This window comes from Sciurus vulgaris, assembly GCF_902686455.1.
Source record: "Sciurus vulgaris genome assembly, chromosome: 1".
In the NCBI taxonomy this organism is placed as follows: domain Eukaryota; kingdom Metazoa; phylum Chordata; class Mammalia; order Rodentia; family Sciuridae; genus Sciurus; species Sciurus vulgaris.
Window position 1 is genome coordinate 188,456,480 of NC_136461.1, and position 13,719 is coordinate 188,470,198.

The 13,719-nt window shown below is 34.8% G+C and overlaps 1 protein-coding gene across 8 annotated transcripts in view; it reads right to left on the bottom strand.

The window, feature by feature from the left end:
- Positions 1-13,719, bottom strand: part of TRPS1 (transcriptional repressor GATA binding 1) — a 237,596-nt gene that overhangs the window by 119,708 nt on the left and 104,169 nt on the right. The gene's annotated exons all lie outside the window — the stretch shown is intronic.

The window sequence follows — 13,719 nt, forward strand, 5'->3', positions numbered from 1 at the left end:
TGAATTCAGAAAAAGTCCATTTGTTTTAATAAAATTAGCAAAAGTTTCCACATCACATCAAAGATCATGAATAAAATGCTATTCCAGAGCAACAGAGGGAGCTCACACATACAGGATTCTCTCCCTGTCACCTCCCTCTCATTAGATAAAGGAAGGTTATATTTGAATTTCTGTAACTTTCCATCCCCCCAAAACACCTCATATAATTTAACTTAAATTCAAGTATTTACCTTCTCCCACTCATAAGTCTTTTACATGTAATTTGGTTTTTCTTTTTATGAAATTTATCTAAGAAATGCCTTTGGAAAAAGTTCATAGCTATGATTCATTCTGTTTACCATATTGTGTTAAATAAAATGTGTTCTTGGAATTATACATATAAATGTTTGAGAATCAGAATCAAATTTGTTAAACACAGGCAGTCAAAATTCAAAATCAACTCTTGCCTGCAGAGGGCTATACGAAAATCTAATTAACAACCACAAAAACTTAATAAAGCTAAGAAACTCAATCATGTATAAAAAGCCATCAGAGAATAAAAACTTCTGCCAGAAAATCCTTAACTGAGTCTATGTAGGTCAACTATGCAAAATATATTTAACTTTCATGTTTATTTATTATAAAAACTTATCTTCTGATTATGTTTGGGGGCTCCAAATTAGTCTCCCATTAAATAGAGACATCCTAAGATTCCAAAACAAATGTAAACATAGGAGAAAATACATATGTAAGACATTAAAATGTAATTCAGAATAATTCAACTATTCAAAAAATTTATCTATTTGTTTTAAAGCAAAAGTTCCAGAATTAGTTGAACTTGAAGAAATAGGTAACTGAACTGGACTTCAAAAACTTGCAAACTGGACAATCATCCTTGATTCTAATTTGCTCTGGTTTAATCTTAGTCACGTTGTACAAAGCCAACACTTATCCTCTGGTGTTCCGCTAATTGCTCGTGCTGCGCTGACTACTGGGAATGAACCACAAGATACATCACTGTAAACTGCAGGGAGTACTCAGTGATCAGGAGGTTAAAAACTCCCCATCAGCAGAAAGGGAGAATTCTTTACTTAACTCAGTGGTACAAATTATTTCCAGGTGGTGATAATTATCACTTGCGGTGTTTGATATTCCGGACTTTGCATCTAAATTTATACTTGACAAGTTAAACTTTTCATCGTGTGCATTTTCCCGTAATCTCTCAAAGGCCAGAGACAAGGATAGACGGATTAGTGATGGGTGAAACCAATTCCACCCAAAATGGCAACACTTAATTACAAGGCTTGTTGTTTATAATTAACTGTGTAAATCACTAACTTGAAAGTTTCTTTTCAAAGTATTTAAAACCAACTCTTTTCCCAGGGGGATTTAATACTGTATATTATTACATAGCTAAGTATTATTTTGTTTGCTCTATGAACACGATGTGCAAATGACACATTTTACAGGATGTCTTGCCAGCAAATTTGAAAACTGTTAATGAATTGCATTACTAGCACTGTTTTGCAGTTCTCAGGATTTTAGAACATTTTTAACCATATATACCTTTATGAAAGCCATAAAAAAGATAATGCAATCATCTAAAAGACTATAAGGAATCAATTCCTGAGGGTGGAGAGGGAGTGACAATTTCTCAATTTCAGAAAATAAAAAAAGCAAGTTTCTAAATACATTTTCTGAGATGTATTCATTTTTCTGTGAATCATGTTTACAATCAGAAAAAATTTCCTGAGAACATACTATGTGGTAGATACCAAATGCTATTATTCTAAATTCTAATATTCAGTATATTAAAAACATACTGAAAGGCAAGAATGATAATCCTATTTTACAGATGATTAACCGGAGGTTCCGAAAACATAAATAACCTGTTCATGGCAACTAAGCTAGTGAGAGGTAGCTCTACAGTTTGAACTCAGTTCTTCTAACTCTAAACTTTTGCATCTTCAAAAACTTTACCAACACAACATTAAAAAACGCAAATTATTCACCTACTCTGCAGATGTGCATCAAAGAAAACCACAAGGAAAAGAAAAAGTGGATGCACTTGCAATGAGTTTGAGATACTGTAACGAAAATATCATCACATCTTATAACAACCAAGTCAAACTGAAAGTAATGCAGTAAAAACACTTTTCCTGTTTCTTTGTTCCTGCACTAGGTCTATATTTATTGAGGGTCTATACTGTCAGAATAACTAGAAATATAGAAACAATCCCTGTCCAGACAAGTGTAAGAGATCTGTTAGCAAAGAGATAACTAAAATACTACATGAGAGGTTCACTGGGAAAGGTATCAATGAGGGCTACAAAGGAAAGTTAGTAATTCAAAATCAATTTCATTATAATTTCCAATCTTTAAAAAAAAAAAAAAAACTGGGCTCTAATCCAGTCTCTTGAGCTTCAGTGATCCAATTATTGCCTCCACTTTCAAATCCTTATGTCAGTCCCGTCCTCTCTCCACTTAACTGATTTTGCTGGGTAATTCCTATCATCTCAAGGATCCACCATTTCCTGTGGAAAGCCTGCTCCTAGGAATCCTGTTTCTGTCATTCTTCAAAGTCTGTGCAGATCATTTTTCTGCTGGACGAAAGCTGAGTATCAATTGGCAAGAGAAATCTTCAAAGTCCACACACCACTTCTTGACTTGACTGCAGTATGTCTCTTCTATTCCCCAGATGGTCAATTTTCCCTCGTCTACCAGAATGTAGAATTTATAAGCTAGTTTTATTTCTCTTGGATTATGAACTCTATCATGGAAGAAATCCTAATATGTTTTTGTACATAAACGGCATAATGGACATCCTAATCAACACCAAAACTTTTTGAATACATGAATGTTGTACTTATACTGGAAAACTAGTGGAAAAGTAGGATCACTAACAAAATTCAGTAAGATATTTGTAAATATTAAGAGATATATTAAGGATCTCTAATACCGTAACATAAAGTAAAACAACCAGTTGATGACTATAAATAAACAACAAAAAAATTGAATAAATCCAGAAACAAAGAATTTAGTTAGGATTTTATATCTCCCCCCACCAAAAAAAGGATACTTGAAGGAGTGAAAAAGACCTCCTGCATATCATTCTTGAGCTACACTGTAGATCTCACCTCACCAATTGCTTTATCAGCATTCAGTTAACTGAAAAGTCAGTTGAAGTACAGAATCATAAAAATGCCATATCTTGTTATTATCTGAATAATTTATTATATTACTTAATTTATATATCTAACTTACCCATAATTATGCTAAAACACCCATATATATATATTTTTGGGTCAATCTTTGAATTATATACCAAGTTATTTTTCTTACATGGATGCATGCATGTAATGGATTCTCTGAAATTTCCAAATACTTATGATCTTTTCCCCACTCTCACAATTGCTTCACCATACTTAATTGGTTACTTCAAGTGATGCATTTTTATCAAATCTTTCTGAAGTATTCACTTTTGAAGTACTGAAGAACTTTACTTTCATTCTCAGATTTAATGTGTCTATAATATCTATCTATATAAATATAAAAATGCATTCAAATACAATTATGGATTTGAAACAATCTGCACCAACTCTTATCTTTTTCTTTCTGTATTTTCAATTGGTGTGTTACAATCGTGCATACTAGTGGGATTCATTGTTATATACCCAAATATGCATACCATATAACAATATAATTAGGGCAATATCGTTCCCCAGTATTTCCCCTTTCCCTCGCATACTCCCATCCCCTGGTCCCTTTCTTCTACTCTATGATCTTCCTAACTGTTGGTAAAAACACAAGTCAACTAACAGTAGTATTAGTGTGTGTGCACCTGGCTATTACATTACAGAATAGAACCTTCTGTCCAAAGACACTCTGCATGCAGTGGACCTGAGACTAAATTTTACAGAAGGTCTCTATTAAACAGAGATGAGTTAACAGGATTTCTCGTATACTTTCTTAACATCCACCTGTCTTTATCATCATAGTATAACTCTACTCTCTACTCAATGCACATTAAAGCTTTTGCCATGAACTATTAAGAACAGAGAGCTATAACTATTCATTATTTGAGTGCAACCAATTTTCATTGATTCTGTCAAGGCACTAGAATATTTTCACATTACCCACTTTAACAAGTACCCTCTATATGTAGACACACATCCAAAATTATATGAGTAATTTACTTGTGTTTCAAGATGAAATTTCAACAATTAGAAAATTAAATAGGTAGAGGTCAACTATTCCCCTTGAAAACACTAGAGCTCTTTGACTCTTGATGGTTACATAGGCTAACTCATTATCCAAAGGCCAGTCTTCATTAACAGCATTCAATCTTTGGTTCCTCATTTGTAAAATGCAAGGCTAGATTAAAAGCCTTACGCATTAGAAAAATGTATCCAGGATCTTATAATAATTAGAATTATAATTTTATTTTATAATTCTGATACGAATTTTTTTTTAAAAAATTCTATTTTGAGATATTCTTGACACATTTTAGCCAAAACTCTTGACTGTAATACAATATATATTAAGTGATATGTCAGGCACAAACTGTGCCAGAACCCTTATATCCAAAAACAGCAGGACCCAAAATGAGTAGCACTGTACTGAATTACACCAATAAGAAAAGTCAGAGGTCAGAGAAGCCACACAGAGTCCTGCAATAGCCAACAATGCAACTTAATGTCCTTTCCATGTCCAGAACAATTCGCCATGCACCTTCTGCAAAAGAGATTAATGGTGATAGTAGCAGCAAGTAGAATAGAAATGCAAGATATGGAAGCCTGGCCAATATTCCATTTGCAATTTGTCACATCATAGCACAATACGACTGCTGCAATTTACAATTTACAATGTTGGCAATTTACAATTCAAATGAGTGCCTTGATTTTTCAAAGAATGGACTGTGTACACATCAGTCAGAATGACACAAAAGTGCCCGGTCAGGTTCGTTTTAAATGCACGTTTTATTTGGTACTGTTAACTAATCACTATCATTACTTTTACTGTTTACGGATGCAATATTTATTAGGCAAAATGTAATTTGGAATCCTTTCTTGCACCCAAACCTAATTCATTTCCTGACTTTCCAAAATATTTATATCCTGATTAGACATATTAGGTCTTTAAAGCTGTTATACTAAGATGATTTATTTATTTCTGGGGGCAGTGTTAAAGAAACTACTCTCTAAGAGGAAGACTGAAAGGGAAAACCACAGAGTCCCTTCCAGGACTTAAAAAAGAAAGGGGAAAAAAAATTGGGAGATCTGGAGGGAAGAGGAGGAGGCCTAATTTAGGGCTAAGGAAAAGGATTCAGGCGCCAGCCACTCCTGAGTTTGCAACCTGCATTTAGACTGACTTCCCACTATGGCCCATGGCAAGACTCTTAACCTGCTTGCATCAATTTCCACATCTGTAAAATGGGAATGATGATACCCACCTCCCAGGCATGCCGTGAGAATTAATTAGTGTTTGTGAAATGCTTTGAAGATGAAACAGGCTATATAAATGCTAACCATTATTATTATGGGAGAACTGTCAAATGCTATAATTAAACAATTTTGAGCCCCACAATACGATCCACTCCAAAATGATCATGGTTCCATGATGAAAAAACATGAGTTCTAGCTTTCTTCACTCCACATACTGAACAAAAGCAGGAAGAAAACCCACGCCTTTCATTTTATATTTGAACCAAGCAGAGTCCATACTCCCCTGCAGCTTCACATAAACAATGCCACGAAGTCATCACGGCAGGTCTGAAGCGCTTGTTGGTGTCCCCTGGGATGAGGAAGCCCAAAGGAGGGAAGGGAACAATAAGATACTCAAGATATTTTCAAAACCACTTGAAGCACAAGGGGAGAATAAGTGAGTTAGATGGTTGTTATATTTTCATTACCACTATCCCTTGGAAGCCAGCATGGTCTTAAAGAAAAGACACAGCTTCATGGATCTTATTGTACCTCACAGAGGATTAAGTTTTGGCTCTTTGAGTTCCACAGCTACTACTGCTATTGCTTTTGGGTTTTGTACATCTACCTCTAATATCTCATTTTTGTTTATTTTGTTTCTTTCAAGATTAGGAATGACATAAAAATCGCTAATTCATTAACTTTCAAAAGACCCCTGAAAATTCCTTTTAAAATTTTTAGCCATCTGTGATTGTCCTCTGAAAGAACCAGATGTTTATTTTGTGTAAACTACTAAGTCTTTGATTTTAGTTTATGCAAGTGGGCATAATTTTTTTAAAACAAAATAAAAGGTTTTAAATTTTGAGGCTAATTCTTCAATAAACTGAAAAATGATGTCCCTCTTTTTTATTTCATGCATGAATTGCATTAGTAACTTATTTAAACCAAAATTCTTTACTCTTTTTATGTACCATGAGGTCAGTTAAAATGAACCAAATAAGACAAAAGTCTGACTTAAATTAGTCTGGATTTCAATGTGCCCTCTTATCAGTTTGCAGATAATTTACTTATCTTATAAATCCTTAGGTTTTGCTCTGATCAAAATAATTTGAAAGATGACTTATCTGAAACTGCTTCACCAATATGTTCTTAGCACTCACATGTGCCTTACTAAAAGTACCCTTACAATTAAACATGAATCACAAATATCCTAAAGAGCAGGACAGTATTTTTCAAATCCCTACTTACAATTTATCATGACAAAACGAACACTAAGTATCTAAACATGAAATTAAATCTTCATAAGACATCAAGGAATTAAAAGACTAAAACAGGAATAATGTGAAATAACAGTTCCAAGGCAAAATGAGGAAGAAGACAACATTGGTTAACAGGAGGAAAGATCTAATACCAAACCTTAACCTGAAGTCCTAGCCCATCATGAAGGAGCCCTATTTGACTACAGGCCAGTAACTTGCTTTCTTCATTTCCTTCCTCGGTAAAATTTGAATCTTAGTATGTAACTCACAGGGTTACTGTGAGAATCTGATACATCAATACAGAAAAATATGTTACTGCCTAGGCCTGAACAGTGTGGATACGAACTGAGGTGCTGGACTGGATGCAGGTGGAAGTGCTGTAGGTACCAGACCTTCGAGGCATTCACTTCAGAGATCAGCTATTGTGGTAGCCCCAGGGTGGTAAGAAATACTTCAAATTATAGTTGAAAACATGGACTAAAAATTTGTATTGTATTGATTTGCTCTATAAAATTAATAGGCACCCAAGCAACCTTAGAAAATCCATTTCATGGATCATATTCAGACTTACAAAATGATTTATGCCACATGAACTCAAACACAACCAATTTTACCTGACAGAGGTACTGAAGTCCACCATTGGCTTTAATATTTGTATCAGTTAAAATGCACCACTTAATTAACTTAATTATTTCAATCGCCAGTGTAATTTCTGAAGGGCTCATGGTCCACGCTTTGGTGAAATACCGTAGTAGATGGACTGTAGATTTTACAACTGTTTAAATCTAATAGGAGGAAAAGGAGAGATGCAGAGGAAGGAAAGGAAAACAATAGGAAATCCTCTGTTTTGTTTTCATCTTCTCATACACTTTTAAAGTGTCTAACTCTAAACACAGCCATCCGAAAATGGATTTGACAATAGCTAAACAACATATGCACTGTCTCCTCAGATAAGTTAGAAGACTTCATTGTTTTTAACAATTGCATTTCTAGTATCTTCCCAACAAAATCTTCTACATACCAATCTCACTGTCATTTGCAGCTTGTATATGCAGTTACAAGGTAGACACATGCTCACAGTTTGAAGAATCCTCCTAGGTGATGTGTTGCACTTTCCCTCTCTTTTTGCAATTTCATTCTGCAATGACTTGCAAGAACACTGAGGACTAAATATGCTAAAATAAATAAATACAGCATGCTGCTGTCTATGGATCCATATTAAAGTGTCTTGTATTGGTGGTAACTGGTGGTAACATGCTGATATGTATAATTAAACCACTTGAATTACAATTTTCCTTCCTTTTTTCAGAAGCATTTTGGGCTGGATGGTCAAAGAGTTGAAGAGTTAACATATATGTTATTTTAAATATGACTAATTCCCATCTAGAAAATTCACATCCTTTCTTCATTATACCTAAGAGCGTTAGTCATTACTGGTTACTTCTATTTAATCACTTTAAAGAGCAGAAAAATCATTAAAATACCACAAAACATTCAATGGTATCAATTATTCTATTCTTGAAACAATGTGAAACTAAACCCAAAACAAAAACTAAACAGACCTATACAATCTAGTACTGTGTACATACAATTAAATCCTTTAACTAAATATATACACATTTATATGCATGTGTTATACACACACACAAATATTTTAAAAGCTTTTGCAATAACATGTTTTTGACAATAATACCAATGCTAGCTATAAAGATGCAAAAACATACAAATGTAAAACATAAAAAGAAAGGTGACTTCCTTTTATAACAATAAAGTTGTATTCCAATACACAGTATTGAGTGATATTTGGGAATGTTGTTTATTTTAAATTTCAGAAATATAATAGCTGTTACATAATGACATTTGTATTTGATAGGTTCTTATCCTTGGTGTTTTGAGAAAAGGAAGCAACATAAGTCCAATAGATAAAAGGAAAAAATAAATTTTAAAATGTTCACACACACACACACACACACACACACACACACACACACACACACCAGAGTTTTTGGTGTTTACGTTAACATTTCCAATACATTTTTTTGATTTTCAAATTATCCACAAATATAAGTCTCTAATATAAGCAGATACCCCATAAACTCAGGCAAAACAGTTTATACAACTATTCATTACACTGAGCTGAACTGGGCAACTTCTCCATTGATTTAAATTTGTTTAATAGTTAACACACAACAAAAGTTCATTCTAGATCCAGGATGGTAAAAAGACAGGCAGATGTCCACAAGTACAGACAAGAGGAAGTTATTAAACAATTCTGAAAAAACCTCCAACTCCTATGTTAATATCCCTCACAAAGCCCAGTTCAAATGTTTAAATAATAAAACTGCCATTACAGTTGTCAACTACATTTGAAGTTTATCACTGACTTAGTAATTTCCTTAAAATTAGGTTTTTAATCTAACATCCAAATTACGGGAAGTTTACTTAATTTTACTTTTTAATTGTATTAAGAAATATATCAAATGGTATAATTCACGACTGATAAAATCATAAAAATGCCATATCAAACAGCAAACACTTAAAAGATGCTTTTATTACCATAATTTTGTTAAACTGACTTTCTGTGCATCACTTTTTTTTGGTTTCTTTTAAATCAGGGAAGAGGACAAAGGATGATTCTATTTCTCTGCCTGTCTCTGTGTCTCTGTGTCTCTGTCTTTCTCTCTTATTCTCTGGGCTAAACTGAAATAGTCCGATGACTTTAGCTTTAACTGAGCCAGTGAAGCATGAGCTGAAGCTCCTGGGCCATGCTGCAGGGCAAGCCGAGGATGAATTCCTGATGCTAGCTCTGGGGTATGAAGCCAGCTGCTTACAGGTACTCTGGTAACTAAAAGCATCATACATAGGTATGCAATGCCATAATCAGCTTGGGAAGACAAAACTTCTTTCTTGGGCTTCCACGTGCTTTCTCTTACCCAATTCCCTCTAGAAAGCATCTGCACCATCTTGCTGCAGCCCTCAGTTTTTGAGCTGCTCTTGTCCAGGAAGACCTCACTCCAGAAAGGCAGTCACCTGTAGTTAGCCATCTCTCCTTTGCTCCTTCATATTACACTCACTTGAGCTTTTCTTTTGCAGCCTGTTCTCTGCTTTGAACAGCTAATTAATTAAATAAATCAACCTGGGGCTACTCTAAGAATCATATCTATTTTAATAGAAACCTCTTCCTCATAATAATCTGAAATCTAAATAAATCAAGTCTTAACAGTGGGTATTTTACAAACCAAGGCTGAGGAAAACGGAGGATTTCAGAAACCTTCCAGGCAACTTGCAAAGGGAGAAGGCAGCCAGCAGAAACCACACTGTAGACCCTTAACTCGACATGAAACTATTTCCAGCTGGCATATTACTCTCCCGTGTGCCTATAATTAAAGTTTCGGGTATTGGTAAATAAGACTATATTCAAATTCATAAAAGAATTAGTAAGAGATGAAAAAACATTCCCAGCATAATCTCTGATGTGTCTTATTCAGAATGCCAGTCTTAATCACACCAGCTTCTGATTGCTAACAATTAAAACCCTGATCTCCTTTTTCCCTCCTAATAGATGCAAGCCTTTGTGAAGAAGATGTAAAATTTGCCCTGTCATATTACTGACAAGTGGCACTGAGCTGGTAAAGTAGTGTATTAATACTGATTACACTGATTAATAGTACCGTAAAAATTGGTTCAATGACGCTTTAACATTTTTTAAAGGAACAGAAGAGAGACATTCGGAGCAGAATATGTAATTGGTTTGGTTTATCTCATTCAATCACAAGGAAAAATCTTTGGAATGTATGAAATTAGGTGGAAGCTGAACTGTTTCTAGTTTTAATCAATAAACTCTTTTAAAAATAAAAATGCTAATTAAACATCTCTCCCTTCCCGCCTGCACCCCACACACACACACTAGTAGAAACCTTTAAGAAAGTAATGCCCAAGTTTAGGACAGATCCTGTTATATCCAAGCACTGTTGATTTTCTTCATACAAATAAATATATATTGAACATTATATAAGTATCAGAAGAGCCAATATGGACTATGCTACTTATAGGATAGGTCAAAAGAAAACATCTAAGGAAAAGTAAAAAGCTTCCATATATAAATGGGTAAGAATGCTCTCATATTTTACTCCAGTATCAACCCTGATAGAAAACCGACTCTCCACACCCTCTTCTGATAGCTTAAAACACTATATTCTTGGAGGTATGTGGTTCACCCAAGTTTTTCCAGCTAGTTAGACGGACTTAAAAGTCTTGCTCAAGTAGTCTTTGTACTATAATACCTTGTTAAAAACAACCCTTTGGAGTTAAGATTTAAGGAAGTAGTAACTGTAAATCCAAGCTTTACTAGATAAACACAGGAATCCATTTGTTTGGGGCAGTGCTTGTCATGTAATTGCTAAGCAGCAAATGTGTGAAGGGCAATGTTGTCCTCATCCACTAGGATGGATAATTGAAGAAGAGGAATCATATTGTAATTATGACTAAAAAAATTAAAAAGAGGGGCAGCTATGGACTTAAAAGCCCAGGTGTTAAATCCAAAACACAGGGATTCCTATGCCAGCTCAGCCAACTAGCTGAGGAGCTTGGATAGACCACTCAACCTCTCTGAAGTTCAGCATCCTTATCTGGAGAACAGAGATAATAATGATTATGCCTGATTCATAAGCACATTGTGAGGACTGAAGATAATTCATGTGACCTATACGGTTAAGTGCTGACTTTTCGTTAATATTATAAATGGGAGTTGTCCAATCTAGAAGCAGCTACTGTGCAAAGCAGTGACCTCTCCAATTCCAGAAATGTTCTACCCACATCAGCGAAGGACCAATCTATCAAAGAAGGTCATGCAAGGAATTCTCGGCATTGAGAAGGATATTGTTCTATTTGACTTCTAAAACTGTTGGTATTCTTGGAAATCTATAACTACCAACCACTGTGCACACAAACATTAATGACAATCAGTCTCTGCCCTTAAAGAACTTTGTTCATTTGGGGGAGACAAATAGACATAATTTCAGGCTGATGTGGGACATCAGTGATGCAAACCCTGAAAACGTTAGGTCCAGGAATGGCCTCCTCAAAGGTAATCTCAAGCTGAATCCTGAAGTCAGGTACATGGAAGACTTTTCTGGACCAAATTAAATACTCCAGACTTAACTCTGAAATCTTACAAAAGGCACCCATATCACTCCAGCTGAAATGTTAAGGATGAATTTAATGGGCACAGCACTAGAAGCAAAAAGGCCACTTCACCACTACAAAATACCTTTCTCAAAGCCAGTTTATAGGGGGAAAAGAATCCAATAAATTCTTAACTTTCCAACAATATCAGAATGTTTGAATATTCCAATCTGTTGGGATTGTAAAAACTGGGCCTACTTAAGGCAAATTTCCAAAGAAGACCAAAACCTTTTGAAGGCTTTATGTTCCAGTTCCTATCTCATTCCAGTGCTTAACAAGCATAGAGGGTCCCCAAAAGCACAGCTTTGCTTAAGCTATGATTAATATACATACTACACTCATTATGTCATCTTTTCTTCTAGGCTTCTCTGCATATGATGCTTGTGTACTGTTCGTGGTTTAGTTCAGGTTAAATATACATTTTAATAGTCATTTTTACAAAGTAAATATGACAAATGTATACTACTCAGGTCTTTATTGTCAAAGCTGGCTAGCTCACATGGTTTTGCATGCAGAGTACTGAGAGTTCAAAGAAGCAGAGCTGATTTTGATTATTATGATGCTTCCAGTAAAGTGAATGAAATGATTACTAGTAAAACATTTTTTTTCAAAGTGCTTTTGAATAGACTTGTATCTATTTTCTAAAACAACTTACATTCCATTAAAAACATAATTGAGCTGAATATGATTACATGGAACAAAATCATGTTCAAAGGGAGAAGGAAAGTGCATTCTATAATCTAAGATGGGGAGAATACATTTGTGACACTTAATTTACTGCACCCCCTTCATAACGGGATTGCTAGCACAGCAGAAAAGCAAGTCAGTCTGTCTGCTCTCACCTCAGCGCAATGCCTGCCATTTGCAGGTGTGCCTCAAGGACTTCTCCCTCTTATTCTTTGAATCATCTTGCAGACACTAATGAGCATCGCTCTTCAGCTTTAATTATTGGCCCCTGACAAGTCAACATAATAGGAATCAGCTTAACCAAGCATACTCCCCAGCGACATGTTCAATTACTCAGGTTGTACTTCTCCGGGAGAGGGCTGAGAGGTTGCTAATTTAACACTGTCAAAAAAATAAACATAGGTATCACTTACAGTTTATCTTTTGACCTTTATGTCACCAAATCCAACAGGATATGCTTTTTTTTTGCTCCCCCTGGAAAGGATCTGCAGATTAAGTGTGCGACTAGGCCTTTCCAAAAAATTAAAGAATCTGACTGAGGTCCACAGGCTGAATGAAGTTACATAATGTGCTTTGGAATCTAAAAACAATGAAACATGTTAAAGGAGTCACTTCATCTCTCAATTAAAACAAAAAAAAAAAAGCAAAAACAAAAAAGACATTCTAATCTGCCATCTGCTCCTACCACTTTATTAGTTCACATCAGAAGAAAGCAATGATTCTGCTATTTGCATGCAAAGATTAGTTATTATGAGTGTAAAATCAAATGCAGATGAAGGAAAGAATTTTAAGCAAAATTTCTCAAAAGAAATTAATACACAATTTCAGCAAATGATGGTAATTTATGGTAATATATCCCTTTTTAACAATATGGAAATAAACTAGTATTTTTAATTCAAAACTGCAGCACAGTAACTTGCTTAGTAAGTTAACCAAATACAACCAGCAAACTGTATCATACATGATCTATATCATTAACATTCTTCTTTTAACCTTTCTAATAATTTCATTGTTGTAGTATTTCTATTAGTACCTGTATATTTTAAACCTTCTTTTTATACAACAAATTAAATTATCTGTCAGCATCCTCCCCCTCCCCCCCCGGGCCAACTACTCTTACCTTTAGACTTTAATACTGGCAATAGCCAGAGTGGAAGGTTCATCAAGAAATGACTCATTCAATCTTA